At 39.8% G+C, this 22,786-nt stretch overlaps 1 long non-coding RNA gene across 1 annotated transcript in view; it reads left to right on the plus strand.

The window, feature by feature from the left end:
- The window catches only part of LOC131420441 (uncharacterized), a 94,820-nt gene that overhangs the window by 12,030 nt on the left and 60,004 nt on the right, over positions 1-22,786 (plus strand). The window contains exons 3-4 of the long non-coding RNA XR_009223532.1: positions 19,759-19,869; positions 20,840-21,043. This is a non-coding gene — a long non-coding RNA (uncharacterized LOC131420441). The remainder of the gene's footprint in view (positions 1-19,758; positions 19,870-20,839; positions 21,044-22,786) is intronic.

Raw genomic sequence — 22,786 nt, forward strand, 5'->3', positions numbered from 1 at the left:
CCCACTGGCTTTCAAGGCCCTGTGTACACCACCAGAAATTCACTGGAGGGAAAGCCAGGAAAATCACCTACATCTTCAGCCTCTCTAATTTCTCATTATGGTTTTCTGCTTTTTCCCTTCCCAGGTCATAAAATATAATGTGAAAACAAGATGGATTGTAGCAAAGAATGATCCAGGTCTGTACCTAATTCCTACAAGTTAAGACCTTTAGACTTCCTAGAAATAGGTCTTTCATTTTATTATATAAAAAATTAAGATCATATAGAAAGTAGGCTTTACAGATAGTTCACAACGAGTTAAAATTGTGACATTTTCAACACTCATATCTGAATAATGTCATTCTTAAAACTACTGAGGCTTTGTCTTATGTTTTCCCAGAGGTAAGTGCTATAAAAAATCACAGGTCACATGGAATTTTAATTTTAATTTTGAATCACGAGGAAGAATATTTGGCTATGATTGAACCATTACTTTGTTTTATGAACACTGGCTAGAAGGAGAAGAAGGGAAGGGAAAGATGTTCAAGTTTTTCATACTGAAACAATTGTGATAAATGTTATGGCTAAAGATTAGAATTCTGTTTAATACTTGTAATAGAAATTAGGAGAACACTTTAATACTTTTGCTTATCATTTTTCATTGATTTTTCTAAATGTAAGGACTTGAAAGGCTATTGACATCTAAGAATAAATAATACAAGTATGTTTGAATTTCTATACATTTCACACCTTAGCAAGTCAGTATATTTCATGTGATGACAGCTCTGGTCAAGGATTAAGTAATACTCAAATTGATGGACAATTTGATTTTAAATGTAAGCATAACATCAAGGAGCATGGAGACATTTTATAATTGTTTTTATATCACTCAAATCATATCAAACTCATATCAAGTCCTGAATGAGGCTTTGGGTAAGTGTACAGGAGACAGAGAAAGGCAAAATTTAAGGTCCTTATGGCTCAGCTGGAGGAAGAAACATAAGTCCATGGAAAGTAAAACTATTAACAAAAAGAGTATATGTAAAAAGCAAGATGAATAATAAGTACATAATTTGTTTATGGAGTTCAGAGGACAGAGAAAGAGGACTTGAACCCCACATTAAAGGATGGGTAAGATCGTATTAGTTGGAGAGGATCTTGCCGACATATAGCACTCGAAGGAGAGTGAAGATGGTATGAAAAAGATTGCAGCAACAGGACATTTTCACTCTGATTCAAGGGCTAGTGAACAGTACAGTTTGGTTGGAACCAAGAATTTCTATAGGTCAAGGAATGGAGAACCACAGAGCTGAAAAGGAAAAATAAGGCTGGATCATGGAGGGTCTTGAGTGCTAGATCAAATCCGAACTTTATAACATAATTCTTGAGAGCAGAGGGATGTGATGACACCAGCTGTTTTTAGTAAGAATGAGAACTATGTGGGAGAGGAAGAGAGGCATGGAAGCAAGGAAAACAGCTATTAGTCAAGCCTCTGGACTCGTGAGCTTGGTAGTGGTAGAGGGAGAATGGGAGAGAAGCAGAGAACAGAGTGTGGTTGGAAGTGAGAGAGAGAAGAGTCAGTGATAACTCTTCCTGAGAGTACCACGAGCCGTTCACCTTTGTGTGTGTGGTTTTTTTTTTGTTTGTCAGTTTGTTTTGTTTTGTTTTTGCCTTTCAATACCTTGGAAATTGAAGTTTCAGTACATTTCAGCCATGAGTTGACACCTTCACTGGATCTTGGGGCTAGAAGATCAAGTAATCTTTGATCAGGTCTTCTGTTTTCAGTGAAGTGAAGTTTGTTTATCCCTATTTTATAGACATAATAATTAGAAACCAGGGAGACTAAGAAGGAGTCATGCTTGCAGCAACGCACAAGAAGCCAGTTCTCTGGGCTCTGAGAGCACTGCCCTGCCGCGCTGCCTTTCCCCAGCAGAGGAGTTGTTACAGATGCGAGCAAAGGTCTTTGGTTGATTTTTTAAATATGTGAATATCGGAATCTGGTATTTTATTACAATAACTTAAAATATGAAATTAAAATCACAGCATGCTCAACTACATAGTTCCATTCCAATGCAATGTTTTTGCACACCAAAAGAACTCGAGGACAGTTTTCTATTTCAAACATATATTTTTTAGCAATTTCATGAAAACTTAGCTTAGTGATGTCTATCTTTATATCTATCTCCCTAAATAAAAAATTTTATAATCACTTCTAAGTGAATTCTGCCTTAAAAAGACAAAACAAATAGCAATCTTATTTAAGAAAGGACTATGTGAAATAAGTTCTGAATTTCTCCAAAAGTTCTTCACTGTGCTGTTATATTATTACAACCTCAATATCCTGTGTTAGCAACACTTATTTAACTAGTCACATTTTAGTTTTATGGGAGAGCAATAAATGTAAAAGACACATAAAAACCACAGCCAAATGGTTGACATCTGACCTTTAATCATCCCTCAGACTGTCCTTCAGTACCACACCACGTCCCCTTCTACACACAGTGAGTATATCAACCACTTCTTAATTTACTAACCAGCATGATGTTGCTTAAGAAAAGAAATTGCTCCCTTTCTTGACCCTGGATGCCTTCCTCACTCCCCTCTTTTTTCGTTTTTATACCATTTATATCATTTTCTGATGTTTAGCCCTGCAAATTGCCACTTCCTTTGTGATTAAAATTAAGCTTGGAGCCTTAAGAAAAGGTGACTTCTTAAACTGTCACAAGACCGAGAGGGAACCAGGAAGTTTGTTTTGAATTTTGAAACTGCATTATCACAAATAATATAGTTCTTAATTTTTACTAATACATAATTATCTGACCTGAATTAAAAAAGAAAAACATGGCAGGATATGAAAGAAATACAGATGGAATTAGTAGGAAGGGACCTTAGAAGTCCACTCATCATTTGACAGGAATGAAGGTTGAGAATTTTGGAGGATGTGACTCATGTCCCATGGCTACTTAGGTTTGAACTGGGATCAGAACAGTCCTGGGATCCAACACTGCTTCCTTACAACGATGCCCTCAAACATAACATCTCTGTCTGAGAGAGAATGCTGGGCCTTAAATGTACAAAGACTGAATAGGAATGTCATACTGCTCATGGTAAAATGGAACTAGATCCCATCTTGGAAGTAAACTTCTTGATTGCTGCCCCTATTTCAAAAACTTGCAATAATGTGTGGCCCCAGACATGCCTACTCTACCTTGTTTTGTCCTCATGGGATGAGAGAGAGTATGAAATATCTGGAAACCAAACCCCACTCAGTCAATAAAAGGGCTTTTGTCTGTGAACCTGACCACAAGTGATTCGTTAATAGCTGATTGAAAGATTTTTGTCAGGAACGCCCCCTCCTCCCTTTTACAGAAATAAACAATTTGAAACAAAACCGAAGTATAAGCTGGAATCAATTCTCACATCAAAACAGTGCTGTCTACTGCACGTAAAGGTGTTTATTTCCTTATAACAAAACATTTGTTGGCTCTTTCATAAGCATCCCCCTGATTAAATTCACCGTTTGTTTTGTCAAAAGTGCAGTAGGAAAAATTCTTTACAAAATGTCTTTAGTGTATCCTAAATTAATAGTTCAATTAGTTAAAAATTAAAAAAAATTAATTTAGGGCCGGCCTCGTGGTATAGTGGTTAAGTTCCGGCACTCCGCTTCAGTGGCCCAGGGTTCTCAGGTTCGGATCCTGGGCATGGACCTATGCACGGCTTGTCAAGCCCATGCTGTGGCAGGCATCCCACGTATAAAGTAGAGGAAGGTGGGCATGAATGTTAGCACAGGGCCAATCTTCCTCAGCAAAAAAGAGGAGAATTGGCAACAGATGTTAGCTCAGGGCTAATCTTCCTCTCCAAAAGCAAAAAAAACAAAGAACACCCCAAACAAAAAAACTTAATTTTGTGTTTCTAGCTGATGAATTATTATACTCCAATTTCAGGCAGTGTTGTATTTTCATTTATTAAAGTTCAAAAAAAATTAGTAATTCAACTTGAGATTTTTATCATTTATTCTTTAATGCTAACTAAAGATAAGTACCTACGTGTGTAGTGTATTTCATTTCCATAGCATTCTTTCCTAAGAATCATTTGTAATGTTTGACCTTTTAATAACTGACTTCAATTCAAATAAGAAAAAGTAGTGGCATTAAACTATATTCAACATTTATTAATATAGCATTTAAAGTCAACGAAAATGCCAGACTCCAAAATTCTGACAATGAAAATTCATCCTAATCAGCTTTGTCTCTGCCCTTTGTAAGAATTTCAGGAAACCAGGACATCGTCTATGTTAAATAATCTGAAATATAGCAAGCAGTGCCCATCTGTGAAGTTAAAAGTCTTTTTGCTATATTTACTTTTTATTTTTTTAAAAAAGATGTGCACCCTCTATCTCTTCAACTCGAGATGTGAGAGGATCAACAGACGAAAACACGCATCATCACTAAGGGCTTGCAATTCTAGAGACAATCTCATTCAGACGGAAATAAAATATAAATTATGTTTGGGGGTGGTGGTGCTGCTGGTGATGGTGGTAGTGGTGCTGTGGTATTCACAACCAGCTTAAAGTCACTCCTGCAGAATCTCCACAGATTTTTCAGTATTAATCCTCAACTCCCTTTATAATTGCTTGTACTCCTTTAAGATTCTACTTCACTTGATTAAAAACAAGACCTAAGCTCTCAACCTTCTGAAAGCAGCTGGGGCAAGTGATTCAGATGAAGGGCTTGATGAACACACTCTCCAGGTCTGCTCTGACAAGTCAAGCATGTCCTGGAAACCCGCCCACAGCCTTTGGGACTATTTTTAGCCGCTCACCTCCCGGTAAACGCAGCTATTAGATATCCAGATATCCCTGCCCCTTTCAGGTGCAGTAAAACAGAACACAAAAGGCTGTAATTGAATGATTATGGCTAAGGAGTGTAACCAGGAGACATCGGGTCTCTCCCTCCTTCTCCTGAGGGCTCTGGGATACGCCCCAGAAGGGCCTCTTCCCTCCCCACTGCCAGGCAGATGAAACCTGTGCACAAAGCAGAGGCCGGTGCCCTGCAAATGCAGTGTAACCTCAAAAAAAAGGCACTGCTGGGGTTGTTTTCTCTTCACACAGGTAGGGTTGAAATGAAGGGAAAGGGAATTTCCGTGTTTGGACAGCTACTGTGTGCCAGGTCCCGTGCATTCATGTAACCATCACCACAGCCCCGTGAGGTAGGTGGGTATCAGCATTACCATGTTATCGTTGAGCAAAGCTTACCAATGAGCCAAGTTTGCTGACTGCTGAGGACACGTGACTAATGAGGGGCAAAACCAGGTTTAAATCCAGCCCTGCTTTCCCCCATACACTCCACTCGTTGAGGGGAAACTGAAAAGCAGGCTGTATAACTAGGGTGGCTGAGTAATTTATTGTCCAAACCAGAATGTGATGAAGAGAGAAAAGGAGTGGCTAATAATAAAAACACCAGGACAACAAAGGTAGCCAGTGAGATCTTGGGCAAACCAGGGTGCCTGTAGTCAGCCTGAATCTAACTCTCCCTTGCTCACACCAGCAGAGCCGAGAGCGGAGTTGAGTTCCCTGAGGAAAGCTCCCTGCCCACAGCTCAGTGTTGGGACAGCTTTCACCAGAATTCTGCCCTAAGTCCCTCAGGCAGTAAGAAATAGAGTTTTAAAAAATATTCTTCTCAAGACTAGGTTTTAAGTGTAAAACATCTTTTTTTTTTTTTTAGCCCTAAGAAGACCAATCATGCAGATGGTGTCTTCACAGTTGTGCCTCTAATTCCTTAGGGGCAGTGGAACAGTATCACTGAGCTGCAAGGCACTTGCATTGTGGATGTATTAAGACTACATAAAAATATCGAACATTGGGGCCGGCCCGGTGGCGCAAGCGGTTAAGTGCGCGCGCTCCGCTGCGGCGGCCCGGGGTTCGCTGGTTCGGATCCCGGGCGCGCACCGACGCACTGCTTGGTAAGCCATGCTGTGGCGGCGTCCCATATAAAGTGGAGGAGGATGGGCACCGATGTTAGCCCAGGGCCGTCTTCCTCAGCGAAAAAAGAGGAGGATTGGCGGATGTTAGCTCAGGGCTGATCTCCTCACAAAAAAAAAAAAAAAAAAAAAAAAAAAAAAATATCGAACATTTACTGACTCCTTGCTCTGTGCCAGGCACTATGCCAAGTGCTTTATGTACATTACCTCATTTAATGTTCTCAAAACCTCTGTCAGGTATGTGCATTTATGGTCTCTATTTCACAGATGAGGAAACTCAAGCACAGAGAAATCTTCTCAAGAACATGCAGGCGGTAAGTGGCTCAACTGTGATTCAGGCTGAGACCTTCTGCCTCCAGAGTCTGCGCTTGTCATTATGATGCTGTGCCGTGTGTGCTGTATTGATCTTGGAAGTCACAGAGCCGCAAAGCAGTGTCACAGGCTTTCTGGCCTCACAAAGCTTGTAGGTGGTATACCAAAGAGAGGCTCCTTCATATTATCATATCTCAACTGACAGCACAGTGTTTATCAGAAGCTGTCATGTGTGTATTTTTGCAAATACTGTTAACTGAGTGACACAGATCACTCTAGCATATCATGTGATGTTTTGTGGATCAAAGGCAAGGTGGCATATACGGGTGGAGTGTATTGATATTTATCTTAAGTATGGATCTCATTCTCTTTCACAGCGAGGAAAGCTTTGCAAGGACCATCGTGCAGTTCTTTAAAGCCCAGTAGACAGCACGGTACCTGGCCCACTGTAGTAACTGTCTTCTTCATGATGACTGAAGTTGTCAGTGGCCCAGCAGGGGAAGTCGCTGGGGTTGCCATGCAGACCTGGAAGCTTTATGGAGGACATGGAATTTGAAGGAGGGGAAAGAAGATTTTGAAAAACTAAAGAAATGAGAGGAAAGGTATTCCGGGGGGAGAAAAAAAATTAAATAAGTGAACTCAGGTGGGAATTTTGAAGGGGAAAGCAAAGAGACCAACAAGCCTGTCTGGATTGAAACGTCTTAGGGAAAGACTGGATTAGAAAGGCAAGATTCTGGTGTCTTTAATGTCAGGCTGCGGAGATGTCAACCAAGCTATGTTTTGTAAAAGAAGTGAACGCCCTGACCTCGTGTTACAAGCAAGGACCCTGCTCTTGGTGCCACATGGAGGCCTAGTGATCCTTCTGGGATCATGACACGGATGAGGAACCTCTTCTGCTCGGACAGGAGGGCACTGTGGTCATTTGACAAAGAACCTTGTAATAGCTGCTGGCCAGTTTTATCTGATTTGAGAGGAAACTGGAAGTCCTTAGGGGGTTCTGAGAAAGAAAGAACATGGTAAAATTAAACTTGATGAAGGTGTTCAAGTAAAATGATGTAGGAAATATTTTCTCATAAGTATGGAAGTCATTGTCTAGGAGGAAGAAAGGAAAGGTGGAACTTATGGGAAATGGGTACTTGAGGGGGATAAGGAAGGTGGTGTTTCAAAACTATTCATGGAGTGCTGCCTATTTGCTCTCCCTCAACACTGTGTACTAGTTTAGACAGTAGGCACTGGAGCAGATAGTGTGATGACAAATGAATTTTCAGTGGCTGTTTACTTCATTAAGCAATGTTTCTTCTGCCTTTCCTCGTACTCTAAACATTTTAATTTGTTTATTTTAGAAGAGAATTTTTTAAACTCAAGCTGAAAAATTTAAGCTTACAAAACTTTACAGGTTTATAAAGGGCAAAGACTATATATTCTTTGAATCCCTACAGCATCTAGCATAAGAATAGTTAACCAAGTATGAGATGATCTCCCAATCAACAGAGCAGGGAAAGCATTGTGGACACCCAATAACTAGCCAACATTAACAGTTCAGTAGGGTAGCAGTTAAGGCACAGTGTGAAGGTTAGAAACCAAGTGCCTGAAATCGATCTGATTGTGGTACACACAGGCCTTCAGAGCTTCGTGAGAAGGGACCACTAGTTTGTGATGACTTCCTGGGATTAAACCCTTTTAGAACCAAAGCTTTGTTGAACATTTTGCACAGAGGTTTTTCTTTTTTTTCCCCTTTATTTATTTATTTTTTTGGTGAGGAAGATTCGCCCCGAGCTAACATCTGTTGCCAATCTTCCTCTTTTTATTTTTTGCTTGAGGAAGATGATCCCTGAACTAACATACATGCCAATCTTCCTCTACTTTGTATATGGGACGCTGCCACAGCATGGCTTGAGGAGCATTGTATGAGTCTGCACCCGGGATCCGAACTCGCGAACCCCGTGCCACCAAAGTGGAGAGCACGAAGTTAACCACTATGCCACCAGGCCAGCCCCAAGGTTTTTCTTTTTCTTTCTTTCTTTTTTTTTTAATACCAGTTTGTGTGTAATAATTAATGTTTCACCCATATGGAAGGCATCCTTCCATTTAAACCCTTAAATATGCCCATGGTTCTGAAAGCAAATGAAAATAATCTATAAGTGGAAAAAAGTTCTCACAAAACCTAAGTGTGTTTTTGTTTTGGACAGAGCCTTTTTCAGGCTCCTAACCCTGGCACTATGTGTGAAATAAGGCAGCAGTTAAAGAAGCCTATACTTTAAAAGGATACATTTAGAGTTAACAGTGCTGGAGGGAATCAAGAGAATGTATCAGCCCAAGAGGTGGTTAGTACTAGGAGAAAATGGATATCTACTTCTTAATGACCCTTGAGGTTATCAGTGTTATTGGAGTCAGTCAACATGGGCTAGCTGCAGCACCAAAATACCCTAGTATCTCAGGGCCTTGGAACAGCACACCTTTACTGCTTGATAGTATCACATGCCAGTTGTGGATTGGCTGGGGCTCTGCTATGCGACATCATAGTCCTCACTCCAGGTGGAGTACCTGGAAACGTGTTAGTGACCACAGCAGAGGGAAAACAAAGGGTAGTAAAGCACAAAATGACTCTTAAAGCTTCTGCATAGAAGTGACCATGTTGGTTCTGTCTACTATTAGCCATTGTAGGTCACATGCCAAGCCACATTTCAAAGGAGCAGGGAAGCATAACCGTCTCCCAATGAGGGAAAGCAGGCATTGGTAACTGGGAATATAATCTATCACAGAGCCCAGGAAATAATTGATGCTTACAAAGTTAAGCAGTCTTAGTAACGAAGAAAAAAAGTTAAATGATTCCATATACACTTCGTTCAACAAATATTTATTAGATTCTTTAAATATTAGGCAGTGTACTAAGTACTGTTTAATAAGGCAGATAAATGGATAACATATATCCAACAAGTGTTTGCACTTAAAGGAATACATTTCATCTGAGAAAAACATAGGCAAGAGTTAGCTCATTTTTCCAAGACAAAGCAAAGGTACACTATGGCCTGTTTTAGTTCTTTATTGCTACATTACAAATTACCATCAGCTTAGTGGCTTATGAAAACACATGTCTATTATCTCACAGTTTCTGTAGGTCAGTTTGGCATAGCGTGACTGGATTCTCTGCTTAGTCTCACCAGGCTGAGATCAAGGTGTCAGTTCGGGCTGTGGTTCTCATCTGGGGCTGCGGTTCCTCACTGGTTATTGGCAGAAGCCGTTTCCTTGAGGTTGTAGGACTGAGGTCCTGGTTTTCCTGCTGGTTGTTGGCCAGGAGTCCCTTTCAGCTCCTAGAAGCCACCCTCAATGCCTTGCCATGTGGCCTCCACAGGTGGCTCACAACATGATGTTGACTTCTTGCCAGGCCAGCGGAAGCATATATCTCTAACTTCCTCTTCCTCTTCCAGCTGGAGAACACGCTCTGCTTTTGAAGCCCCCGTGCCGAAGGGTGGGTGTTAGTATGCCTTGCCTATGTCAGGACCGACGGGATGGGGCCTATTCTAGTGTCATACAGTTCTCCTGAGTAAGAACTGGAATTATTTGGAGGAGTATCTAATTGAGGGCATTCATTGACTAATAAAACCAAGTTCTACGCTTCTGGTTTACTGGTTAGAGCTTGTTTCTCTAAGAGTAACACTGAACTTAATCCCTTAAATTCTAAGAGGGTTGCTGCAGTAGTCAGACTTCTGGCAGGAACCAGTGTTCTCAAACTAGGTAATTGGGGAGAGTTTATTAAAGAAGCTTCTCATTTCCTTCCTTTCCCTTCTCTTCCCTTTTTTATTTTTTTTTTGTGAGGAAGATCAGCCCTGAGCTAACATCCATGCCAATCCTCCTCTTTTTGCTGAGGAAGACCGGCTCTCAGCTAACATCTATTGCCAATCCTCCTCCTTTTTTTTTTCCCCCAAAGCCCCAGTAGATAGCTGTATGTCATAGTTGCACATCCTTCTAGTTGCTGTATGTGGGACGTGGCCCCAGCATGGCCAGAGAAGCGGTGCACCAGTGCACGCCCGGGATCCAAACCCGGGCCACCAGTAGCAGAGCGCGCGCCCCCAACCGCTAAGCCACGGGGCCGGCCCTTCTCTTCCCACCTTTTTCTCATAGGTGCGGGCAGAGTTTAGGGAATGCACCAAGGGGTAGTGCAGAACCTCTCCTAGGCCAGAAGGGACAAGAGGAGAGTGGGTGGGAACCTGGAATGAGGAGATGTGTGGAGAGGGACACCTGACAGGAACTGTGGCCTTTGGTAGAAAGATGCAACCAATCCTGGAAACGGAGCATGGAAATAGTGGAGAATAAATAACTTGACCTCGTTCTCCTCCCATCTTCTTATCTCTAGCCAAGAGGGCAAAAGAGCCTGTTGGTCCAGTCCTCAGAGGTCAGCCTCCTGGGGCAAGGACAGGGTGGAACAAGGTATAGAGGAGACCTAGCAGGACAAACAAGAGATGTGCAGCACAGTTACCAAAGACATATTTCTTGGCTATGGTCAGGGTCAGAGGCTCGGTTGTGATTTGCAGATGAAGTGTTTCTTCCTCATCTGTGCTTCATAGAATGTTTTGGCTAGCTTGGTTATAACCGGCTTCCAATTAAGTGCAATCATTAATATGTATGTCTTTTCTGCTATTTTGAGTTTCCTGAGAGCAAGGGCCATGTCTTATTCATCTTTATACCTACAGTACCTACGTGCTTGGCCCATAGTAGGTGATTAACAGATGCTTGTGGAGTTACGAATATATAGAGTCGATGGTAAACTATTATCGAAGTTCTATAAACCATTTTGGTGATGGGGCATAAACAAAAGCACATTATTCTCATTGCTCTCTAAGCTGTTCTATTACACCTAGGCTGATACAGTTGGAAGATTCACTTACCATTGCTACCTCAAGTCTTACACTTTGACAATTTGATATTCTCCTTTCATTTTCTACTTAAAGGTCATCAATTTCAGGTTATCCTATACATTCCATTCAATAAGCACTAAAATCTGTCAACACAGATGGAACAGCAAATTCAGGGTAAATGAGACAGCTCAGAGTCACTAGTAATCAAATTGCTGTTGGTCATTGGCCTTGGGTTGAGAGGATTGGATGCTCTGCCTTTCTGTCACTGTCACATGTGGTTCTGGCTGCCAACAGGGAATGGAGTGTGCTTAGTATATGAAAACACTGTTTTCTTCTATTTTACTTTTTGACATTTTCAAAACACTAGGTAAGGATAAATGTGGTCAGCTTGATTTATGATCATTGGTTTGATTCATATAGAATCACAGGCTGAAGAATTGCAGGGAGTGATATCCTGGGGAAAAATGTAAATGTCATAATTTTGTCAATTGTTTTAGCATGTGTTTCTTCCACATGTCTGAAAGCAACTGTAATTGAGGGTTGTGGTTTCTAGGGCACAGCCAAAAATATAACTGAGGAAAATATCATGGGATCTCATGTGGTAGAGGATCTTTTATCTTTTTTTCTTCCCTGCCAGAGTGAGTATTTTCCAGTATTTAAGTATGTTACTGGAGTATGAAAAGAAGAAAGATACAAATTGAACCCTTGGATTGGTATTGTTTATCAGATAAAAAATAACATATAAAACGCACTTTTATATTCTGGGGCTATTCCATTCCATCCTGGAGTTTTCTATTTCAAAAATTGGATTTGCAAAAAAAAAACAACTCTTTCAATTCTTTAAACATTTCCATGATGATAAGGGTCTTTCTCAAGCAAACAAATATCAGGAAATTCAAATACTGGTGTGAAACCATAATCTCCCCTCACCTTGTTGCTCCAAAGCATAATAACTCTATTGAGGACTCCTGAAAGAGTGGGTGATCTGACCCTAAGGCTACATATACGATTTCTTATTTTTATTACAGGAATTTTCACGATTTCAAAGCAAGGTTGAAAAACAGTCTATTTCTCCCCTTAAGCAAGTGATCAGGTTGCTGCATGAACAAAGCAGAAAGCTGAGCTCACATGGCCTGGCCAGGAGCGCTCTTGCAAGCTTCCTGGTTTGGGATGGGCTGTAAATGCTATTAGTATATTTCCCGGTATTTCAGTCGTCTGTGAATTGCGCGGTAACTAGATCTTTGAACAGCGAGCATCTGGTAGCCAGAAGCCCACAAAGACTTTCCCATATTATGCAGAACCTTCTGCTCTTTTTGAAGCTGTTCTCTCATTGTTTTATACTATTCCTTCTGTTTCTCTCCCCATGTGTCTGGAATTCACAAATATTTTTGTCGCTTTCAAAACTGACTGTACATAGGTGACTAAACTGATCAACTGTGGGTCCAGCAGGTTATAGGAAGCTGCTGCTGATGTGTATCCTCTTTATTTCCCCTGACACACCCATCTCCCCCGCCCCTCTCCCTACCCACAGCCCCACAGCTGCTGTGAGCTGCAGAAGCAAATGGAAGGTCTGTCCTGCCAGTGGCTGGAGGAAAGCTTCCAAAGTGTTATTGGGAGTAATGTCAGACAGGAAAATCAGATTCCAGAGAGCAGAGGAAGAAAGGAAAGCTAGAAGAGGAGTTCTAGCTTCTTCAGGGAACCCGGTAAGAGCTGTGAATAGCCTGAAACGTTACGTAAATATCTGCCCATACGATCCCATGTACAATTAATTTTTTTTTCTGAAAAGAAAGCCTAAAACTTACCTTATGTGCTCAAAGGGTTTGGGCAACAAAAAATTTTTAAGAGTGATTATTGTCAAGAAAGTAGATTTAGTTAAGTAACTTAAATTTTAAAATCAAGACAGAAGGAGGAAGGAAGGGCAGTAAGAAATAACAAAAGTAGGATAAACAAGAAAAAAATAGGGACAACAGAGAGAATAGCACTTTACCCTTTTATCAGTTACTTAAGACTTGGCTGTTGTGACATGGTATATGAGAGTACCGTTTAAACAGCTAATATGGATCTGTTTTACAGATGAGAAGCGAGGGCACAGAGAGGTTAAGCAATGCCGCTCAGCTAGTTAAGTGTCAACAGTCAGCTTTGTGGGCTGCTCTTAATCACTGTTCTAAACCAACATGCTCTCTTCTCTTTCTTGATATGTCTTATAAAATATATTTTTATAATCTAGAGGATAAAGTTACACACCAAAATGTTATTTCTGGGTGTTGTGAATACGGGTGATTTATATTTATAATTTATAATGAACATGAATTATATAATAAAAAGAAGAAGAATTTAAAATTATTTTCCCATTTCTAAGAAATCTAAGATCAGATTGTTAAATCCCTCATGAACAACCACATTTTGATGGAACAAAGGGCATCAAATAAAGGCTGTGAGCAAGAAACTTAGAAGAATTTGATATTAATTTATAATGACCACTTTGTAGTGAAATGTGGCTTGTTCATAGTAACTAGAGAGATGCTTGATGAAATCAGGGAATAAAACATAATCCTAACAAGGCATAATTTTAATGTAAAGTCATAATATTTGTTCAACGCAATAGCTTACATTCCTCTGACGTATACATTGAGACCCCTTTACCACATTTCCTGGCCGTGTCTCCATAGGCACAATGAAAAGGAGGCCCGGGACCATTTATGAGGTAACTTCTGCTTTGGAAATTTTCAGGTAAAACTCATCTTGATGGAGATCTTCAGGGGTTGAGTCAGCCATTTGCTTATTTGCTAGAACAGACAAAAGACAGATGCTTGAGAAAAATACTTATGTTTCCATCAGTTATGTTTTTAGTCACAGTATGTGTAGATGCTGAACAGTTCTCCTTTGAGGCAGGGGTCTTGGTTAGGCTCCTTTATTTCCACAAAAGGATCTGAACCTGAATAATTGCCCCTTCCTCCAAATCCTAAAGTGTAAGATGCTCCCTCAACCCATCAACTCAGGATATGGACTTCAGACTCTCCCTCTAGACTCTAAATTCTCCCTCCAGACTCCATACTCTCCAAAGAGAATGCAACCTTGGTTTGCCTCCAGCTCTTTTTCCCAAAGCCCTGGCTGAGGAAGTGACCATTTGGAGGGTTGTTGGAAGATGATTCATTGGGCACTCAAAGTTCCACCCATGCATCAGGCCAGATCACTGAAAAGTGGTGCCTCTCAGACCACATTATCTTGACCTCATTCAGAATTATTTTTCTCCAGGGTTTAATAGTATGTCCTCAGTTTTTATCAAAGGGTACTATGAAAGTACCTGCCATCTGACTGTTGCTGGTGTCATCTACTACTTAGCCCAGAGTACGCAATGCAAAACCTTATCTGAGAAATTTTTTAGAATTAGCACTAGGAATTTTTTTTTCCTTGGATGAAGTGATGTGTTTCCTTTTCTCTAATGATAAGAATATTTGTGGAGAGTGAAGACGAGGTTGCGTGTCTCCAGGAGAAGGCAAGATGGCTTTCTACTAAAATTCTCACTGAGTTGTCAGTGTTCCAGAGTTGATCAGACTCAGTGAGGCCAACTTACTCTGATCAAACTTCTAAGAGTGTGATTCTTAATCTGGAATGCCAGTGTCCTCTGTGTGAGGACTGCTTTTCCTGCCATCTTTAAATTTGCTTAGGAAACATAAGAAGCAGAGCCAAGAGACATGGACAGTTTAGAAAAATTTCTTTCAGGGCTTAGGATCTGGTGCATTATCCTGGTCAAAAAAACACTCATCTCTTTTTAAATCAAGGCCAAATGTTTCTGTTTTTCTTTCCAGGATAAAGATAGATAAAATTGGGTCCAGCCCTGGTCGTTAAGTTCGGTGCACTGCACTATAGTGGCCTGGGTTTGGTTCCCGGGTGCAGAGCTACACCACTCGTCAGTGGCCACGCTGTGGTGGCAGCCAACATACAAAATAGAGGAAGATTGGCACAGATGTTAGCTCAGGGTGAATCTTCCTCAGCAAAAAAAAGAGACGAAAGGAAAAAGATAGGTAAAACTGTGTCAGCTTCTCTGGCATTAGTTTTCTCTTAACTTTATGTGGGAGGAACATCCCCTTTCTAGTCACACGGATCTCCAGGGTGAATACAATATAATTTTTTAGGATTCCTCTTAATATATCCAATAACATCATAGGTTTGCCTCATTATGTTAACTTTCAGTTTATCTTAGTTGGAGTTTTGGATATTTCAAAGTCTTGTGTGTGTGTGTGTGTGTGTGTGTGTCTGTGTATCTGTGTGTGTATTTAAAAACCCATATATACACCCACACGCTTTGCACACGTATATAAGTATATATACATACGTAAATATATATGTATATTGTATATATATTTTACAGTATCTCTCACAGGTGACAGATCACACTGTTTGGATTTTACTAACTTAACACTCAGAGGGCAAACTTCTTTCAAAATTGGGGCATTGGGAAGTACGCATCAATATTTTCTTAGTTACTCCCCAAAAAGATTACATAACTCCTTTTATCTCTTGTTACTTCCACTGCCAAAAAAAAAAAAAAAAAAAAACCCTACAAGGAATTAAGGTTAGATCAGGGAACTACATAGGCCCTTAGAGCCTCCATATTTGTGATACTTATCCCAATTTGGCCTTAAATATCTCTTAGTTATGTTTCTAGACCTATAATCTCATTTTTTACTTTCATCTTTTTTATTGTTTTTATTTTTGTAAGTTCTTTCAAATCGTCTGCAGACAGAGGTAAGGAAAGAACCTAACAGACAGACAAATAAGGAAACAAGCCAGCCATTTTCCCAGCCCCTCTATGTGGGAATTTTCTATGTTTTGTGGGTAAAACCAGAAATCCCCACTTATACAAATTTGCCATTGGTGAAATGAAAGATACCACCAAGTTTACAGCAAAATATAATTTAGATTTGAAGAAAATTATTAGAAATCAAATTCTGCTTTCTAGAATGGTCAGTAAATGGAGTAGTCTGGCAACTAAATATTTTGTTTAACAAGAGTTATCTTTAATTTTAGGCATAAATCATATATATATAGAGAGGATATATATAGTGTATATATGTATATGTATGTATGCAATAGAAGTAGCTCTTATACTAAGATCTACGCAGATTTTTGCAGTTGCTCCAGATAATCAAGTATCATAGGCAAGAGCTGGGAGGGAACTAATCCTCTGAACTTTTACATTCTGGTTTCAGTTCTAGATAATCAGAGATTTAAAATATTAAGCACAGAGGCATACGATATACTATGTTCTGCACAAAGTAAGTAAATAAAACAGTTACTATGTGTGTCTACACACACATAAATTACTACATTCCCTGTTTTGTTACCAATTAAACATGAAATAGGATGGCTTTCTTAGGCCATGCATGTAAATGTCAAGTTCCTCTTGGTGTTTCATTTCCCTCAGAGTCTCAAGTTTCTGATTATTTCTAGAAGCTCCTTGAAGAAGGCATTAGGAATAGATAATTCATCACATCCTTTCCCAAGTACGAATCTGTGAAACAGGGAAGGGCTCGATGTCCTAATACTGTTAACAAAAACACCACCACACATTTGATCTCATCTTTTCCTCCATCGCAGGAAACTGGGAAGGAAATCTTGTTCCAACAGTGAATAACAAAGGCAATTTTTGGGGGGATTGACATATATCACCCCCTACAAGTTTTTTTTCTGGAAGACTATAATCAAGACACAAAAATGAACAATAGGTAGAGTGGGTGAGCAAATTTGTGTCATTAATTACATATTTCAATACAGTTTAATTTTGGAAATAGTTTTATGGATGCAGTAGATAAATTACAACTGGAATAAATTACACTGAGGATGCAAAGAACTTTGAAAATAAATATAAGTGTGATCAGCTACTTGAAAAAGGAACGAAACAGATTAAAGATGAATGACAAAACATGATGGCAGAAGGTCTTGTCCTGATGCTCTATTCAAAAGCCATTCAAACCACTAAGGACCAATGAACACTAGTCCAGCCGCCAGGGATGATGCTCGATCCCCTTTCCTGAAAAATTCATTTCATAGTTTGACAACTTGGATTAATGGAACAATGATATCAATGAAGAACATTGCATTTTTTTCTTTTCTCATAGGTAGGACTAGTGATTATGGCCATTTAGAGGATTTTCAGGGCTGATGACTGTCCTTAGATGTTTGTGGCCCATTCATATCCTTTGTGCTTTCCCCACTAGCAAAGTACATACTTTTACATTTGACCAACAAAGGCAGCCTTTTGGAGGAAAAGAGTGACAGAATGGTGAGGATGTTGGTAGGAGAGGATCATGCGTGGACAGCATGGCCAAAGTTGTCCATCTCTAAAATCAGATAGACATAGGTTCATATTCCAGCTCTGCCATTTACAAGCTGTGTGATTTTGGCAAGACTCTTTTTTTAACGCTATTTTTTCCCCTAACTAAGCTTTAGACTTTTAAAATGCAGAAAGAAGAACTATTTCTTTCTCCTGAGTCATTAACCAGCTACCCTAGACTGAGTCAGAATGCAGGATTTGCTCGATGTTTACTTTATCTGTTGCAGAAAAGCTTCTCTGGTATGGCAACTCCTTTACTGAAACTATTCAGGAAAATATCGCTAATCAAAGGAACTCAAGAAATCATCACCACACTGTCCTCATCCATGCGTTAAGGAGCCTATTAGCATTTGCTAAGGTATCTGTCTTCCTGGATTTAACACAAGCCACTTTGGCACTGGAAAAAATAGAAAACACCCAGATAACTGAAGGGGCATGGACAAGTACAGTTATACACGATCCTTCCTAACTCTCTGAGATAGAGCCACTTGTATATTACTTTACATACCCGTAATGACATAAATAATAATTAACACTAATTTACAAGGTAAGAGGAATCTTCCTGGGGCAATGCCTGAAGAGGGATCTGTGAAGTTTCCCCAAACTGAGTTTGTGGTCATCACCACTTATGAAGATGCAAGAGTTCACCAAGGGCTCAGAATAACCCCATACTGATCCAGAGATGGAACTGTGGCAAAAAGCACAGCATTTTCTTCTGAAAAAAGAGTTGAAGGCTAAATTTTTTTTCTTTCAGTTGATAAAACTGAGCATTTAATGTGTTCAAAGTACAATGTTAAACCATCAGTGTGGTAGAGTTCTGTAAAACTCAATCCTTTTTCTCAAGGAACTTATACTTAATGGTGGAAATGAGAGAGCTCTAAATAACTTTGATTTCAGGTAAAATGGGGGTAAGCATTAGTGATTGATTAGAAGTTCAAAGGAGAGGATGACCTTTTAGATTACTCTTATAAGCATGGGGAACCTTGAGGAAGTAAGTGGCATTTGAACCAGGACTTGAAAGATGACAAAATTTGGAGAGAGGGGTGGAAGAGGGAAGAAAAAATAGGCACATTCTCGGATGGAGGGGACAGCGTAAACAAAAGCACAGGGGCAAGGAAATTTGGGGTATGGTTAAGAAATGACGAGCTTAGTTCTCTTGAACAAGAGGGTTATATGATGGGCCTGAAAGAAAAAGCTAAAAAGGTAGATTGTTTCAAAAGCATAGGGTGCCTTGGATGTTAGGCCAATGGGTTTGTTCTTTAATTTAATAGGGAATTGTGTCTAATAGGGAAACACTGAGGGTTTTGAATTGGGAAAAGATGTGATAACAACCAGTGTGGTTGTAGTAGTTATAATTTGGGGGAGGGGGGGTTGTATGCTGGTGTTCCTCAACCTTTTCTTAATTCTTGTCTTTGGAGACCCTTTTTATTTTTTATTTTATTTTTGTGTGTGTGAGGAACATTAGCCCTGAGCTAACATCAATTGCCAACCCTCCTCTTTTTGCTGAGGAAGATTGGCCCTGGGCTAACATTTGTGCCCATCTTCCTCTACTTTATATGTGATGCCGCCACAGCATGGCTTGACAAGCAGTGCATTGGTGCGCGCCTGGGATCTGAACCTGTGAACCCTGAGCTGCCAAAGCAGAGTGCGTGAATTTAACTGCTACACCACCAGGGCTGCTCTAGCTAAAAAGCTAGAACGGCTTTTCAGACATCTCTGCCTCATTATTCCACAGGTGTCCTATACAGTCATGTTCATTGAGAGGTGATCTATTACATCTTGTTTCCATCATTGGCCAGGATATTCTCTTTTCTTATCTTCTTTAATTTCCTTTGGTGTGTTTGAGCCTTGAGTAGCTGTTGAGATAAAGCAATCCAACATCATTAGGTATTTGGTGGCTATTTATCACAGGAATAAAATTGCAGAAAGATAACTTTCCTAGTATTGAACCCAATGAAGAGCTGTACAATACTTGAATCAGATTTTTGTTAAGGAAGTTACATTATCACAAAAAAATCATAACAAACAGCAGGTTGCCAGCATATTTAGATCATTCTTACTGAACAGAATAAACATTTATTGCCAACTGTGAAAGGGCAGATTTGATGACTGATGGAAAAAATCACACTGCTTTGTCAGTTCACATAAATAATAATTCATCAAAGAAGCACATGTTGATGAGTGCAGTCTGGTTTGAATTTAAACCACAAGACATTCTTGGGAAACGGCTGAAGTACCTGAGCCTCATTAAAAAATCTCCAGCACATTATCCAAGCATATAAACAATCCTTCCTAGGTCACGTAATGAATCTTATCAAAAACAGCAAGAATATTTATGCTCAGGGATGAATGGAGGCTGCCTGTATTTACCTTGAGAAAAATACGTCTGGGTGCCCAGGAAAGTCTGGTGAGTACTTAAGACATATGATCTCAGTTCACTTTTGCAATAAATGCTCAACAAAGAGGTTTGGGAGCAGATAAGTATTTACCAGACACTAAGAAAAATAACAAGAGTTGGCTGATCAACTTTCTCTGATAATCATCGTTCAGTGAAAACGAATAAAATGTGATGTTTTCTCTGGTAAGCATTCCACCCTCTGGCCACCCCAATCAGAAGACCCTCTGTGATGTTGATGAACTGACGGGATTTGACAAGCTGCTGTGTGAATCTGGCGGCCAGGTGTCTTGGTGTGGGTGAGACAGGAGCTAACAGATTTGACGTGTGGGAATATTACTCCCAGATGCTCCCCAAGGGGAAAGAACAACTTTCTTTCAGTGACCTGTTTTTTCAAGATGAGTCCTGTGGCATATGCACTGCGATTAGTTAGCTTTGTGGGAGGAAGCAATGCATCATGGGTGCCGTTTTGACAGAAAAAATAAGCATTTCTAATGGGTTCTGCCTGATTCCTTAGTCAAAACCAGTGGTCTGTGTCTGGAGGTCATCCAAGGCAAATCAAAGAAAGAAATCTTCAGATGTAGAGGAGATAAGGAAGAAAGAACACACTAAGGATGTATGGTGTTGATTTTAAACTGAAGAGAAACCTAACCAGGCTAAGACCTGTCATAGATTGTTATGGTCTTGCTGCAAAAGTCTGTATGGAAAAACACAGGCAAAAGTTGATGTCCATTATGCCAATGCTGTGATATCCATAGCCTCATTGCCTGTCAGGTCTCAAATACTATCACCATGTTAATTGGAAACAAATATCTGTCTGACAATATTTTTGCATTTATACTTAAGAAACTTGGATATTCAATATGAGTTGCATTAAGAAAGCTTTCTCAATTTGTCAGTTCAACAGATTTCTCAGCATTCTTCCCATCTTCCGAACTCTAGAATGCAATGATTGTCTTCATAATTGATTTCATGTTTCTAGATTACAGATCCTGAAAATGAAACACACAATATGCAGAACTTCACTCACAATATCTGAATCCATGTTGGAAATGGAACAATTTAGGGAAAATACCACAGATATTGGACAGACACAGTTTATACTACCCAGATGTCAAGGGAACCAGCCCATGTTGTGACTCTACGGTCCTCTAGTAGTCTCCTTCCTATACCCAGGGTTGAATAGGTAAGTTTGATTTGTCTCTTTTTATGATATAAATTTTATTTTATTCCTTCATTCTATTAAATGAAATTATCATTGCTTAGCTACCAAAAATTAAACAGATTGGTATGTTTCTATTTCCCATCATTGTTTTTCGTGCTCTATCTCCTCTTACTACTCTAAAGCAGAGGAAAGAAGTAACTCCATTCTATGAAAAATATTTTCTATTGAGTGTTCTGTTAAGGTAGTCTAGGACAATTATGATAATAATTCAAATACTCCAAACTTATCATTTCAGGTTATAAAGACCAGTCTTTTTATTTTTGACACTAGAACTTGAAAAAAAAAAAAAAGAAATTTGTCTAACTCCTGGGATTTAGAAACCTGTAATCAACTGAACCCAAGCAGTATTACTTTTGCAAGATTCTATATTAAAACTTTTGTTGATTTATAAAAAAAATTAAAAAGGTATTTACAGTTTTCTTTCAAGAATGAAGTATGATGGATTAACTGCCCATAGCACCTCTGTATTATATTAATTTTATATTATGTATTAATTTCCCTCATTTGATTTTGCTTTGAAACTTGAGTCAGTTATCAATTTATTATCTTTTAGTTCTAAATCCACCTTTCCCTGCCCTACTTTGTGAAAATAGAACTGGACCCTGTAAACATTTTTCCTTTGCTAGCTGTCATGATGCTTTGTTGCTAGTGTTGTCCAGTCAATTCCAACTCTTAGCGACCCCATGTACAGCAGAGTGGAACCTTGCCTGGTCTTTTTGGGCCATCCTCTCACCTTCCGGCACTGTGTCAGTCAATGTTCTGGTGCTATTCATAGGGTTTTCATGGGCAATTTTTTTGAAAGTGAGTGGCCAGGTCCTTCTTCCTAGTCTGTCTGAGTCTGGAAGCTCTGATGAAACCTGTCCACCATTGGTGACCCTGCTGGTATTTGAAATCCTGGTGGTGTAGCTTTCAGCATCACAGCAACATGCAGCCAGCACAGTGTGACAATGGATAGATGGGTGGTGTGGTTCCCTGACCAGGAAATGAACCTGGGCTGCGGCAGTGAGAGGCAAATCTTAACCACTAGACCACTGGGGCTGGCATGTCATGATGCTAGGCTTTGCCAATCGAGAGCACTAGAGGGACACTGCAAGATGATAGCGGCAGGCAGATATTTTCATTTTGGTTCCAGTCCTCCATTTGTTAATTCCGTGTGGGAGTCCACCAATTTAAGCCACGGTCTCAGGCCTCATTTTCCTCAACCAGGGGCTGCTTCTGAGCACCTCTTGTGGGCCACATCTGTGCGAGCTTTGGTTGAGCCCTCAGACCACACCTCTTTGAAGAGATCTAATCTTAGCCTTGGGGAGGCCCTCTCCTAAGTCTTGGGTCCCTTTATTATACACTTGCCCTCGACTGAGAGGTAGTAGCTGCTTTTTTGCATCTGTGAATTCTAGACTGCTTAGACTTCTCTGTTAGTAGCTTCCTTTTAGTAGCTAATCTCCTTTTGTGAATTAACAATTCTTTATATTACTTTTTTCTACTCAAAGTACTGATGTGGTCTCTGTCTCCTGATGGGACCCTGACTGATATAAAGTTGTTTATAAGTATTCTTAATGTATCCATACCTAACCCACCTAAATAATTTTTAAATACCCTTGCTTCTGCATTTTTAAATTTTTAAATTCCCTTCAGGACTTTATACAATGCTTCACATTTATTAAATGCTTCTGACCAACAATAATGGATAACATGTGGACATCAAGA

The sequence above is a fragment of the Diceros bicornis genome, chromosome 23, assembly GCF_020826845.1.
Source record: "Diceros bicornis minor isolate mBicDic1 chromosome 23, mDicBic1.mat.cur, whole genome shotgun sequence".
NCBI lineage: Eukaryota > Metazoa > Chordata > Mammalia > Perissodactyla > Rhinocerotidae > Diceros > Diceros bicornis.